This window comes from Scyliorhinus torazame, chromosome 7, assembly GCF_047496885.1.
Source record: "Scyliorhinus torazame isolate Kashiwa2021f chromosome 7, sScyTor2.1, whole genome shotgun sequence".
Classification (NCBI taxonomy): domain Eukaryota; kingdom Metazoa; phylum Chordata; class Chondrichthyes; order Carcharhiniformes; family Scyliorhinidae; genus Scyliorhinus; species Scyliorhinus torazame.
In genome coordinates this window covers 280,214,762-280,228,032 of record NC_092713.1, presented here as the reverse complement: position 1 = coordinate 280,228,032, position 13,271 = coordinate 280,214,762, and positions in this window count along the sequence as shown.

Sequence of the window (13,271 nt, the reverse complement as noted above, 5' to 3'; positions counted from 1 at the left end):
CCCCCCAGAGGGTCGGAGAATGGCCGTTGGCCGCCGTGAATCCCGCCCCCGCCGGTTGCCGAAGTCTCCGAAGGGAGAAAAGTTGGCGGGGCGTTAATGTCGCCGCTGCCGCGGAGAATGTCATGGGTCTGCGCAAGGCAGCCGATTTTCGGCCTGCCGATATTCTCCCTTCCGGATGGGCCGAAGTCCCGTCGACGTGATGACCGTTCACGTCGACGTAAATTAAACCTCCTTTTCATCGGCGTGACCCGGTGCTCCAGGCTCACGCCGACCAGCGTGGAGGTGAGTGACGGCCTGGGGGGTTGGCTCTGGGCAGGCAATGGCGTGGCCGCAGTCTGAATGCGTGAGGAGAGGTGTGTCTCGGGTTGTGTGTGTGTGTGTGCGGCGGGGGGGGGTGGGGGTGGTTAGAGTAGGCTGGGCTCCGGGGGAGTGCCGGGAGGGTGTCCGTGCCGGGGAGGGGGATGGGGGGTCCGTGCCGGGGTGGAGGTTGGGGGGGGTCTGTGCCGTGCCGGGGTGGAGGTTGGGGGTTGGGGGGGGTCCGTGCTGGGGTGGAGGTTAGGGGGGCGGGTTCCGTGCCGGGGTGGAGGTTGGGGGGGGGTCCGTGCCGGGGTGGAGGTTGGGGGGGTCCGTGCTGGGGTGGAGGTTGGGGGGGGTCCGTGCTGGGGTGGAGGTTGGGGGGGGGGTCCGTGCCGGGGTGGAGGTTGGGGGGGGTCCATGCTGGGGTGGAGGTTGGGGGGGGGGTCCGTGACTGGGTGGAGGTTGGGGGGGGTCCGTGCTGGGGTGGAGGTTGGGGGGGGTCCGTGCCGAGGTGGAGGTTGGGGGGGGGGTCCGTGCTGGGGTGGAGGTTGGGGGGGGGTCCGTGCCGGGGTGGAGGTTGGGGGGGGTCCGTGCTGGGGTGGAGGTTGGGGGGGGGGTCCGTGCCGTGGAGGGGGATGGGAGGGCAAGTGAGTTGGTCCACCTGGCCAGGTGCCAGCCTCCAACAGTTGGACCCATGCGGTCCATGCCACCTGGCTGGGGGGAGGAGGGGACATGGGCAATGATGACATGTCGTCGTTCCCCTCCCCCCCACCAGGCCGTCATGTTTTCAGATCATCCAGCGATGTTGGCCGCCGTGGTGGCAGCCGCTCATGTCTATGTTGCCCTGGATGAGGAGGAGGAGGAGCGTGCCAGAGAGGCGGCGCAGGCTGCCGCAGAGGGGCAGGTGGCAGCCGCCCAGGCTGGAGGGACACCTGACCGACAGGACGAGGAGGGGGAGGAGGACGTCGCGGCCCCACGGCAACGGAGGCACCCGAGGGCGCCCCGTGTGTACCGGCCCCGGCAATCATACCAGGACCTCACGGACCGGGAATGCAGCAGGAGACTCCGGATGAGCCAGGAAACCGTGGCACACATCTGCCACCTGCTGGCACACCTGTCACCGCGTGGCACTGGCGGGGGACACCCTCTCCCCATGTCCGTCAAGGTTACGGTGGCCCTGAACTTTTATGCAACGGGGTCATTCCAGGCACCAAGTGGGGACCTGTCCGGCATATCGCAGACATCGGTGCACCGGTGCATCCGGGCAGTGACAGATGCCCTATATGCCATGGCGCACCGCTACATCCGCTTCCCCGTGGACCGGGCCAGCCAAGATGCCCGGGCCGTGGGCTTCTCTGCCGTGGCCGGGTTCCCCATGGTCCAGGGCGCGATCGATGGGATGCACGTCGCCGTGCGGCCACCTGCAGATAACAGGGCCGTGTTCACTAATAGGAAGGGGACCTATTCGATGAACGTACAGGTGGTCTGCGACCACTGCATGATGATCCTGCACGTCTGCGCCCGTCACCCAGGCAGTGTACACGACTCATTCGTGTTGTCGCGGTCATCCATCCCCGGCATGTACGAGGGACGCCATCCCCGGCTGAGGGGCTGGTTGCTGGGCGACAGGGGCTACCCATTGCGATCGTGGCTGATGACGCCTATACGGAGGCCACGCAATGAGGCGGAGAACCGCTACAATGATGCCCATGTAGCGACAAGGGGAGTGATCGAGAGGTGCTTTGGCGTGCTGAAGATGCGTTTCAGGTGCCTGGACCTCTCTGGGGGCGCCCTCCAGTATCGGTCAGATAGGGTCGGCCGCATCATTGTGGTGTGCTGCGTCCTGCACAACATAGCCCAGCAGAGGGGCGATGTGCCGCAGGCAGAGGAGGACGGAGTGGAGGAGCAGCAGGAAGAGGCCCAGTCCTCCCCAGATGAGGGGGATGGGGGCAATGGTCAGGGCAGACGGGGTAGACACAGGCGGGTGGCTGTCCACCGTTACCGGCTGGCCCAGCGGGCACGGGACAGACTGATAGACGCCCGCTTCACTGACTAGATGGGCGTGGGAATCGGGTAGTATGGCCACAGACCGCACACCATGGCAACAGCCGACCACCCACACCCCCCACCCATCCACCCACCCAGCACTCTCACCCCCCTCCCCAACCCCACCCACCCCACCCGCATGCACACCACCCCCACTCCCCCATTGCCGATCCACCTGCGGCACAACGGGCCGGGCTCACACAGTTGCGGGTGGACGCGTGTCTATCGCAGGCCATGGAGGATGATGACAACCCGCCCTGCGATGAGCTCCTGGCTCTACATCGTTGGACTATGTCTGACCCATGGCCACAGTACCACCATCCACCCGGACCATGCCTGCATGCGGCTGTGACACTGCAGCGCACGGTCCCGTCCTCTGCCCGGGGGATGTTGATGGCGGCAGACTCACCTGGGGCTGAGGTAAGACCACCCCTCACACACACACTTGCGCTCAACGTACATGACACCCCCGCACACTTTGGACAGAGCACAAAGGCAGCTTCGGTAGGTGTAACATTGACTTTAATAACCAAAGGAGTTCATGCACGTTCCCTAGCCCCTAAAACTCATCTGTGCCCTGCACCCATGCCAACTTACTCAGTGTCTAATTGTTTGGCCTTACGGGCCCTTTGACGACGTCTACGTGGCTCCCCAGACGGTACAGCAGACCTGGAGGTGGACTCCTGTGATTCCTGCCCTCTGACACTGGATCCCTTTGGCGGCCGTTTCCTGGGGCGTCCTGGCCTAGATGGGCCAGGCTGCGGCCCGGGCGACTGGGATGGCGAGCTGCCAGCCTGTCCTGCCCGTTGCCCACCCGATGCACCTGGGACGGAAGGGGGGGAGTCCGAGGTGTCGCGGTGTACCGGGACCTCCCCTACAGAGGGAGCCGGGACGGACCACACCACCTCCTCCTCCCTCGGGGTGCCCGATGGTCCCCAGGCCTCTACATGGGTGGGGGATGCGAACGGACTGGCCATCCGACGCCCCCCCGACATCTGACGCTGCCAGTCCTGGAGGCCCGTGCTGGTATCGACAGGGGTCTGCAGGTTTGCAGCCATGGAGCCCAGGGGGTTGGCAAACCCTGTCTGTGACAGTGCGACGCCGGCTCGCACATGGCCACTGGTGCCGATGCCCTCAGCGATGGCCTGCAGAGACTGGGCCATGGCCTGCTGAGACTGGGCCATGGCCTGCAGAGACTGGGCCATGACCTGCTGAGACTGGGCTATGGCGTTGAGCGCCTCTGCCATCTGGCACTGGCACTGGCTCATGGCCTCCTGTGAGAGGGCAGCCATTTCCTGGGCCACAGACGCCGCCTGCACGGAAGGCCCCAGGCCTCGCAAACCGTTCCCCATGTCTGACACCGTCGCACCCATTGCCTCCACCGCGGACGCCACCCATGCGGTGTCGGCCTGGGTGGCACGCATGACCGCCACCACTCCCAGCTCCTGGACGCGGGTGGACTCCTCCACCTGCGACCGCAGCCGCCGCAAGCCGCCCGTCACCCTCTTCGCTCGTCTCCGGGTCGGTGGTTGCATCGGATCTATGTGTGGGTGTGGTAACTGCAGGGACCCGGGATCCATCTGGGCGGCAGATGTTCGCTTGGGCTGGGCTGCCCTCCGACCGCCCGGTCCCTCTGCTGCTCCTACCTCCACCTGCTGTACCGGGACGGCTGTGTTGTGCGCACCAGTGAGTGTACCAGACGCCTCATCACTAAAGTGCCCAACCGTGGTGAGTGTTTCTGCGATGGTGGAGGGTGTTGGTGACAGCAGTGGCGCTGTGTCGTGCTCTTCGTCCCACTCTGAGTCCATGGCACTTTGGGGTGGGGGTTCGTCTCCACCCATCCACTCTGAGTCACTGTCCGGTATTTCGTCTTCCTGGGTAGTGCTGTCCCGGGTAGGGGTGTCCTGGGTAGTGGTGTCCTGGGTAGTGGTGTCCTGGGTAGTGGTGTCCTGGGTAGTGGTGTCCTGGCTCGGATGTGACGGGGGCCTGTGGCTGCCCCCCTCGTCGCTGGGTGGTCGCTCCCACACGTGATGGGGGTGTCGTCTCCCTGTTGCTCCAGGTCTCTCCGTCTCCCGTGGTGTGCGAGGGGCATCCTGCGGGCGTCGCCTGCTGGAGGGTGCGGGTCTCTCTGTCTCCTGTGGTCTCCGAGGGGCATCCTGCGGGCGTCGCATGCTGGAGGGTGCGGGTCTCTCCGTCTCCTGTGGTCTCCGAGGGGCATCCTGCGGGCGTCGCATGCTGGAGGGTGCGGGTCTCTCCGTCTCCTGTGGTCTCCGAGGGGCATCCTGCGGGCGGTCTGCATCTGCGGGGATGGGTGCCTGGGCGTTTGGTCCTGCGATACACAATGAAGCATGCATGGTTAGACATCAGGCAGTGATCAGGTGATACGGGGGAGGGGGATATAGGGGAGGGGGGATATGGGGACGGGCTGTCGGTGGCTCACTCGCTAGTATGCCCCCGACCTCTGCATCAGCAACCTCCCGGTCCTCAGGTCTGCCAGCCAGTTCCAGGGCCCTTTCCTCGTGTACGGTCAGTGGCCTCTCATCAGCGGGCCCTCCTCCAGTCCTCACATGCTCCCTATTGTTGTGTGCGCGCTTCTCCTGTGGGGGGGGGGGGGGGAGGGGTAAAAGGCAACAGTGTTAGGCAGGTATATGAATGCACGCCATCGGTTGCGCGTGCATTGCAGAGGTTAAGGTTAGGGCTGGATTCACTTGGGGATATGGGGGATATGGGGGAGGGGGGGATATGGGGGAGGGGGGATATGGGGGAGGGGGGGATATGGGGAGGGGGGATATGGGGGAGGGGGGATATGGGGAGGGGGATATGGGGAGGGGGGGATATGGGGGAGGCTCACCCTGGCTGCTCTGACGAGGTTGATCACCTTCTTGTGGCACTGGGTGCCTGTCCGTCGTGTCAGGGCCACAGCGGTGACGGCCTCTGCCACTTCCCTCCACAGACGCCGGCTGTGGCGTGGGGCAACTCTGCGGCCGTGCCCGGGATACAGGGCGTCCCTCCTCTGCTCCACCGCGTCCAGGAGCGCCTCCACATCGCGTGACTCGAACCTCGAGGCTTAGCGATGGCCAGCCATCCAGTCGGGTGTTGCGGTCGGGTGTTCCGGTCGGGTGGGGGGGAGCAGCGCGGTCTTATGAGCCGTCACGCCGTGCAGCGCGTATGACGCTGCACGGCATGAAACACTGCGCAAGCGCGGATCCCGTTACGTCGCTGCTAGCCCATTTTGGGTCGGAGACTATCAACCCATTTTTCCGACGTGACGCAAGTCGGATTTGCGCCGTTTTTTGCGCCGATCAGCGGACTTTCCGCCGATAACGGAGAATTTCGCCCCAGAGGTCAGAGGTTCAGTGCTGGAGAATACTGTGTCTGACCCGAGGTACTGTGGACCGCCTGTGCCAAGTGATTCAGGAGTTGGCATCACAGGGAGCCTGTGGTCCTTAAGATTACTGCCACTCTGAACGTCTATGGCAGCAGTTTGTTTCAGGCAGCACGGATGACCTGTACGGCATATCACAGTCAACAGCGTACAAACGCATAAGGGAGGGCACAGATGCGCTATTTGTGAGGGCCCACATGTATATCAACTTGAACTGGGACCAGGCGAGCAATAACGCTAGGGCCATAGTCTTCGCCCATAGCAGGCATGCCTCCAGTTCAAGGTATCATAGACGACACCCACATTGCTCTTCAATCTCCATGGTAGCATGGTGCGCCATTTATGAAATACAAGGGATATCACTCCCTCAATGTCCACCTTGTCTTTAACCACGCAATGGAACTCCACTGTCTCTAAATTTTCACCATTTAGAAAAGCATGATTTTATTAGCTGTTGCTGGGACGTGAATGTCGCTGGCAAGGTCAGTATTTATTTCCCATCCTTAATTGCTCTTGCGGAGGTAGTAGAGACCGCCTTCTCAAAATACTGCAATCCAGCTGACACGAACAGCCATTAAGGGTGTTCTATGTGTTTGACCCAGTGACAGTGCGTCAGTCTTTAGATAGTGCAGCAGCTTCCTCAGTGACTCTCAGTGATAAAGACACCATAAACTTTTGCTGTCAGTCCCTCTCTTATACTTTCAATTTGTATCTTTTTCATTCAACCATGTTATTAAAGTTTAAAGTCCCAATTTAAAGTTCAATGGAGAGTAAAAAGTGTAAAATGGGCATTCAAGCGGATTAGCTTAGAATTGAGGTCTAAGATTGAGGCTCGGACAGATAAATGACAATGAAAAGAAGCCGTTACTTGTTGTCCTCAGGCAGTGACCCTTTGGTATCCCTTCATTTTGCTACACTGAGGACACTGCGGCAGTGTCTGCTTGGCTGCATCTTTATGATCACTGTTGTGCGAGGAGACAGCCGGTTTGAACTCATGGCAGAGGACAGGCAGGCAATTAAAACAGAAGAAAGGATGCATTCAGTCTATTACTGATCAACCGCACTTTTAAATTTCAGGATGGGAAGGCATATTGTGGTAGTCACCACTGATGTATATATTAGGTGCTTTGTGGTAAGGCCCTGTACTATAGGTATGGGGGTAGTTCCCTGCCTGCTAGCTCCACCCAGTAGGCGGAGTATAAATATGTGTGCTCCTCGTCCAGCAGACATTTCGCCAGCTGCTGTAGGAGGCCACACATCTTAGTGTAATAAAGCCTCGATTGCAACCAACTCTCGTCTTTGTGTAATTGATTGTGCATCAATTTATTACACTAAAGTTTTCAGAAGATGGACCTCCGCATCAAGTTATGTGGACAAGGCCCGCCCACTCATTCAATCCACTCTTTTTCCCCTCACGGCCGAGGCTCACCAGGCCTTCACCGTATTAAGGCTGACATCGCCAAGGCCGCGATACACGCAGTCGACGAGACGTTACTATTTCAAGTCGAGAGTGACGCATCAGATGTCGCTCTAGCCGCCACCCTCAACCAGGCAGGCAAGATCATGGCATTCTTTTCACGGACCCTTCTCCCAGCAAAGTAGCTTAGTTGGTAGCACACTTGCCTCCCAGTCCGAAGGTTGTGAGTTCAAGTCCCACGCCTGTAGCTTAGGTACAGAAATCTAGGCTGAGGGAGTATTGCACTGAGGGGGGGGGGATCCTTTTCCAGAGGAGATCTAAAACGAGTCTCCATTCGCCCTCTCGGGTGAACATGAAAGAGCATGTAGCATGATCTCAAAGCAGTGCAGCTCTCCCCACAGTTCAGGGGCAGCATGATAGCCTTGTGGATAGCACAATTGCTTCACAGCTCCAGGGTCCCATGTTCGATTCTGGCTTGGGTCATTGTCTGTGCGGAGTCTGCACATCCTCCCTGTGTGTGCGTGGGTTTCCTCCGAGTGCTCCGGTTTCCTCCCACAGTCCAAAGATGTGCAGGTTAGGTGAATTGGCCATGATAAATTGCCCTTAGTGTCCAAAATTGCCCTTAGTGTTGGGTGGGGTTACTGGGTTATGGGGATAGGGTGGCGGTGTTGACTTTGGATAGGGTGCTCTTTCCAAGAGCCGGTGCAGACTCGATGGGCCGAATGGCCTCCTTCTGCACTGTAAATTCTATGAAATGCCTCCGAAATTCGGCACTCCTCCGTCGAAAAAGAGGCCCAAGCCATCGTTGAAGCTGTGCGGCATTGGAGGCATTACCTGGCCAGCAGGAGATTCAGTCTCCTCACTGACCAACGGTCGGTAGCCTTCATGTTTAACAACACACAGCAGGGCAAGATCAAGAACGATAAAATCTTGAGGTGGGGGATCGAGCTCTCCACCTAAAACTACGAGATTTTGTATCGCCCCGGTGAGCTCAACGAGTCTCCCGATGCCCTATCCCGAGGTACATGTGCCAGCGCACAGGTGGACCGACTCCGGACTCTGCACGACAACCTTTGTCACCCGCGAGTCACAAGTTTGTACCACTTCAACAAGGCCCGCAATCTGCCCATCTAGGAAGTCAGGGCAATCACCAGAGACTGCCAGGTCTGCGCGGAGTGCAAACCGCACTTCTACCAGCCAGACCGTGCACGCCTGGTGAAGGCCTCCCGCCCCTTTGAACGCCTCAGCCTGGACTTCAAAGGGCCCCTCCCCTCCACCGACCGTAACACATACTTCCTCAGTGTGGTCGATGAATATTCCAGATTCCCCTTCGCCACCCTATGCCCCGACATGACGTCTGCCACCGTCATCAAAGCCCTCAACACCATCTTCGCTCTGTTCGGCTTCCCCGCCTACGTCCACAGCAACAGGGGATCCTCATTCATGAGCGATGAGCTGCGTCAGTTCCTGCTCAACAGGGGTATCGCCTTGAGCAGGACGACCAGCTACTACACCCGGGAAAACAGGCAGGTGGAGAGGGAGAATGGGACGGTCTGGATGGCTGTCCAGCTGGCCCTATGGTCCAGAAATCTCCCGGCCTCCCGCTGGCAGGAGGTCCTCCCGACGCTCTGCACTCCATTCAGTCACTCCTATGCACGGCGACTAATGACACACCCCATGAACGTCTCTTTGCCTTTCCCAGGAAGTCCACCTCCGGGACTTCCACCCAGTAGGCGGAGTATAAATATGTGTGCTCCTCGTCCAGCAGACATTTCGCCAGCTGCTGTAGGAGGCCACACATCTTAGTGTAATAAAGCCTCGATTGCAACCAACTCTCGTCTTTGTGTAATTGATTGTGCATCAATTTATTACACTAAAGTTTTCAGAAGATGGACCTCCGCATCAAGCCGGATCGCCTGCAGCTGGATCCGCAATCAGGCAACGCCAAAAAGGACTTTGAACATTGCTAGCTTGTTTCGAAGCTTACATCGGGTCTGCACCAGGCCCAATTCCAGAAGCTCAGAAGATTCAGATCCTCTACACGCGGCTGAGCTCCAACGTCTTTCCACTTATCCAGGACGTGCCAACTACGAAGACACCATGGCGCTACTGAAGGAAAACTACGCTCAGCGGACTAACACGCTCTACGCCAGACACATCCTCTCCACTCGTAGTCAACTTCCTGGTGAGTCAGTGGAAGATTTCTGGCGTGCTCTAATTCCCCTAGTCAGAGGCTGTGATTGTCGGGCCGTCACGTCCACGGAACACTCGAACTTGCTCATGAGAGACGCTTTTGTTACGGGGATAGGGTCGGATTACATCGCCTCTTAGAAGGGACCACGCTCGACCTCGCGGCAACCAAAAAGCTAGCGCTCTCGCTAACGGTCGCTTCGCGCAACATCCAGGCCTACACCCCCGGCCGCGCGGCCCACCCCTCTTACGCATCGTGGACTCCGCAGACAGCCGCCCCATCGGGGACCTCACTCAGCCAATCCCACGCCTGTGCCGCGCGGCAGCCAACCAACCCCGGGGGCCCCAAATGTTACTTCTGTGGGCAGCCAAAACACCCTCGGCAATGCTGCCCGGCTCGGAGCGCCCTTTGCAAGGCCTGCGGCAAGAAGGGACACTTCGCTGCGGTGTGCCAGGCACGCGCGGTCGCCGCTATTGTTCCGACTCCCCCCACGTACTGCCAGTGGGCGCTGCCATCTTCCCCTCCCCAGACCACGTGCGGTCCGTGGGCACTGCCATCTTGTCCTCCCCAGGCTCATCAGGCGCCGCCATCTTGTTTCCTCCACGACACGTGCGGCCTGTGGGCGCTGCCATCGTACCAGGACCCATGCCCCCCGGGCACCCCATCGTCTGCCACCATCGACGACCAGCCGCGTCTCGCCTCGGTCACGATTGACCAGTCTCGCCCACGCAACCTAGCAACGGCCTCTACCAACGTGAAAATCGATGGGCATGAGATCTCGTGCCTGCTGGACTCCGGGAGCACCGAGTGCTTCATCCATCCCGATACGGTAAGGCACTGCTCCCTTGCGGCACAGCCCGCCGACCAGAGATCTCCCTGGCCTCCGGGTCCCACTCCGTGGCAATCCGGGGGTATTGCACCGCCACTCTCACTATCCAGGGTGTGGAGTTCAGCGGCTTCCGCCTCTATGTCCTCCCCAACCTCCGTGCTGCCTTGCTACTCGGCCTGGACTTCCAGTACAACCTCCAGAGCCTAACATTGAAATTCAGTGGGCCCCTACCACCCCTTACTGTGTGCGGCCTCGCGACCTTAAAGGTCGACCCACCTTCCCTATTTGCAAACTTAACCCCAGATTGCAAACCCGTCGCCACCAGGAGCAGACGGTACAGCGCCCAGGACAGGACCTTCATCAGGACGGAGGTCCAGCGACTGCTTCAGGAAGGCATCATCGAGACCAGCAACAACCCCTGGGGAGCCCAAGTGGTAGTTGTGAAAACTGGGGAGAAACACAGAAAGGTCGTGGACTACAGTCAGACCATCAATAGGTACACGCAGCTCGACGCGTACCCCCTCCCACGCATATCTGATATGGTCAATCAGATTGCGCAGTACCGGGTCTTCTCAACTGTCAACCTAAAATCCGCCTACCACCAGCTCCCCATCCATAAGGCGGACCGCCCATACACTGCCTTCGAGGCAGATGGCCACCTTTACCACTTTCTTAGGGTTCCCTTTGGCGTCAGCAATGGGGTCTCGGTTTTCCAATGGGAAATGGAGCGAATGGTTGACCGGTATGGGCTGCGGGCCACTTTCCCGTACCTAGACAATGTCACCATCTGCAGCCACGATCAGCAGGACCATGATGCCAACCTTGCCAAATTTCTCCACACTGCCACTCTCCTCAACCTAACTTATAACAAGGGGAAGTGTGTGTTCAGCACGAACTGCTTAGCCATCCTTGGCTATGTGGTCCAGAAGGAGTTCTGGGGCCCGATCGCGACCGCATGCGCCCCCTCATGTAATTCCCCCTCCCCCACTGGCCCAAGGCCCTCAAACGTTGCCTGGGATTCTTTTCGTGTTACGCCCAGTGGGTCCCAAATTATGTGGACAAGGCCCGCCCACTCATTCAATCCACTCTTTTTCCCCTCACGGCCGAGGCTCACCAGGCCTTCACCGTATTAAGGCTGACATCGCCAAGGCCGCGATACACGCAGTCGACGAGACGTTACTATTTCAAGTCGAGAGTGACGCATCAGATGTCGCTCTAGCCGCCACCCTCAACCAGGCAGGCAAGATCATGGCATTCTTTTCACGGACCCTTCTCCCAGCAAAGTAGCTTAGTTGGTAGCACACTTGCCTCCCAGTCCGAAGGTTGTGAGTTCAAGTCCCACGCCTGTAGCTTAGGTACAGAAATCTAGGCTGAGGGAGTATTGCACTGAGGGGGGGGGGATCCTTTTCCAGAGGAGATCTAAAACGAGTCTCCATTCGCCCTCTCGGGTGAACATGAAAGAGCATGTAGCATGATCTCAAAGCAGTGCAGCTCTCCCCACAGTTTAGGGGCAGCATGATAGCCTTGTGGATAGCACAATTGCTTCACAGCTCCAGGGTCCCATGTTCGATTCTGGCTTGGGTCATTGTCTGTGCGGAGTCTGCACATCCTCCCTGTGTGTGCGTGGGTTTCCTCCGAGTGCTCCGGTTTCCTCCCACAGTCCAAAGATGTGCAGGTTAGGTGAATTGGCCATGATAAATTGCCCTTAGTGTCCAAAATTGCCCTTAGTGTTGGGTGGGGTTACTGGGTTATGGGGATAGGGTGGCGGTGTTGACTTTGGATAGGGTGCTCTTTCCAAGAGCCGGTGCAGACTCGATGGGCCGAATGGCCTCCTTCTGCACTGTAAATTCTATGAAATGCCTCCGAAATTCGGCACTCCTCCGTCGAAAAAGAGGCCCAAGCCATCGTTGAAGCTGTGCGGCATTGGAGGCATTACCTGGCCAGCAGGAGATTCAGTCTCCTCACTGACCAACGGTCGGTAGCCTTCATGTTTAACAACACACAGCAGGGCAAGATCAAGAACGATAAAATCTTGAGGTGGGGGATCGAGCTCTCCACCTAAAACTACGAGATTTTGTATCGCCCCGGTGAGCTCAACGAGTCTCCCGATGCCCTATCCCGAGGTACATGTGCCAGCGCACAGGTGGACCGACTCCGGACTCTGCACGACAACCTTTGTCACCCGCGAGTCACAAGTTTGTACCACTTCAACAAGGCCCGCAATCTGCCCATCTAGGAAGTCAGGGCAATCACCAGAGACTGCCAGGTCTGCGCGGAGTGCAAACCGCACTTCTACCAGCCAGACCGTGCACGCCTGGTGAAGGCCTCCCGCCCCTTTGAACGCCTCAGCCTGGACTTCAAAGGGCCCCTCCCCTCCACCGACCGTAACACATACTTCCTCAGTGTGGTCGATGAATATTCCAGATTCCCCTTCGCCACCCTATGCCCCGACATGACGTCTGCCACCGTCATCAAAGCCCTCAACACCATCTTCGCTCTGTTCGGCTTCCCCGCCTACGTCCACAGCAACAGGGATCCTCACTCATGAGCGATGAGCTGCGTCAGTTCCTGCTCAACAGGGGTATCGCCTTGAGCAGGACGACCAGCTACTACACCCGGGAAAACAGGCAGGTGGAGAGGGAGAATGGGACGGTCTGGATGGCTGTCCAGCTGGCCCTATGGTCCAGAAATCTCCCGGCCTCCCGCTGGCAGGAGGTCCTCCCGACGCTCTGCACTCCATTCAGTCACTCCTATGCACGGCGACTAATGACACACCCCATGAACGTCTCTTTGCCTTTCCCAGGAAGTCCACCTCCGGGGTGTCACTCCCGACTTGGCTCGCAGCTCCAGGACCCGTACTCCTCCGTAAGCACGTACGACTCCACAAGGCGGACCCGTTGGTTGAGAAGGTACAGCTACTCCACGCCAACCCACAGTACGCCTACATAGCATACCCCGACGGCCACCAAGATACTGCCTCCCTCAGGGACCTGGCACCAGCTAGTTCCACACACACACACACCCCTCCGGCCCGGCGCCACCCTCCCCTCCCCGGCGCACCCAGCCGTATCCCCCGCCCGAGGACAATCCGTCCTCCCCCTGTCCA